We start from the raw sequence: 1,780 nt of genomic DNA, 5'->3' as shown, positions 1-1,780 counted from the left end.
AAAAAAAAAAGACAGAAACAAACAACAAAACAGTTAAACAAAACTAACAATGATCACACAAAGTATATGATTTCTGAGTGTAAGCAGAAACTAACACCAGCTGGTTGTTAATGCTAATTTTAGTCATTTCAAAAGAATTTGCAAGACAGAATCCCAAGTCAGTTTTCTTACCTAGTGATGAGGCCCAAGCTGAAAACTGCTCTTTGCCAATGCAGAAATAGGCAGGCTCGCTTTTCTTGATGGAAGCAAGTGGAAACTCCTCTCAAAAGAGGAGTTTTTATTAATGGCAATTAAACCTCAGACCCCCAGCTGGAAAATGTTGGAAGATCAGGGATCCCTGGAGAAAGGAGGTCCCAGACTTCAGCAATTGTCCTATCTCAGTTTGGGCTATAAGGTGCCCAAGCCAATACGAAACACCAATAGGCAAGCTGCTGCAGGCCCAGTCACCTTCACTCAGGATGGCTCTGTGGTTACCAGATGTCAATCGAGAAAAATGAGAAGACATGTCCCAATCATTTTAGGAGGTTTATTTGCCAAAATTAAGGACATGTGTCCATGACAGAGCCTCAGAAAGTTCTGACAACATATGCCCAAGGTGGTTGGAACACAGCTTGGTTTTATACATTTTAAGGAGACATGAGACATCAATCAATATACGTGAGTACAATGGTTCTATCCAGAAAGATAGGGACAATTGTCAGCAAGGAAAAGCCTTCCAGGTCACAGGTAGGTAAGAGAAAAATGGTTGCATTCTTTTGAGTTTCTGATGAGCCTTTCCAAAGGAAGCAATCAGAATATGCCTGTATCTCAGTGAGCAAAGGGATGACTTTGAATAGAATAGGAAGCAGATTTAGCTTAGTGATTTTGGGGACCCAAGATATTTTTCTTTCACAACATTAAACACATTACAATTAAGAAGCCTTGCAAATTTTTTGAACTTAGACTAAATTTTTAAAATTTTTAACTAAGTTTTTTTTCACAACATTAAACACATTACAATTTAAGAAGCATAGCAAATTTTTTGAACTAAGACTTTTTTCCACTCTGCGTATATTTCTGCAACCATCAATTGTAACACAATTTAACAGATTCCATTTCTGGTTGTGCTGAACTAGTGTTTTCTCAACTTCTTTGAAATATTTTCACCTGTAATTGTTTTATGCAGACTACTCATAGAGGCTAATTTAGTTACCTCATATTCATCATTGAATACTTGAATAAAAAACAACTGAACAGTACTGGTAACATGCATTCATCAAGAACAAAGAAATCCACTTGAGATCGTTTTCTTTTTTCTTTTTTTCTCTTTTTTTTTTTTTTTTTTTTTAGATGGAGTATCACTCACTCTGTCACCCAAGCTGGAGTGTAGTGAGTGGCAGAAATCTCAGCTCACTGCAACCTCTGCCTCCCGGGTTCAAGTGATTCTCCTGCCTCAGCCTCCTGAGCAGCTGGGATTACTGGTGCCCACCATCATGCCCAGCTAATTTTTGTATTTTTAGTAGAGATAGGGTTTCACCATGTTGGCCAGACTGGTCTCAAATTCCTGACTTCACGTGATCTACCCGTCTTGGCCTCCCAAAGTGTGGGATTACAGGCACAAGCCACCACACCCAGCCAAAAAAAATTTTTTTAATTAGATGGGCATAGTGCCACAGGTCTATCATCTCAGCTACTCGGGAAGCTGAGCCAGGATTACCTGAGCCTGGGACGAGGCTGCAGTGAGCCATGATAGTGCCACTGTACTCCAGTCTGGGAAACAGAGCAGGCCCCTGTCTCAAAA

Source organism: Cebus imitator, unplaced genomic scaffold (assembly GCF_001604975.1).
Source record: "Cebus imitator isolate Cc_AM_T3 unplaced genomic scaffold, Cebus_imitator-1.0 Scaffold149, whole genome shotgun sequence".
Lineage (NCBI taxonomy): Eukaryota > Metazoa > Chordata > Mammalia > Primates > Cebidae > Cebus > Cebus imitator.
The sequence above is the reverse complement of the archived record's forward strand: the minus strand, read 5'-3'. Positions refer to the sequence as shown.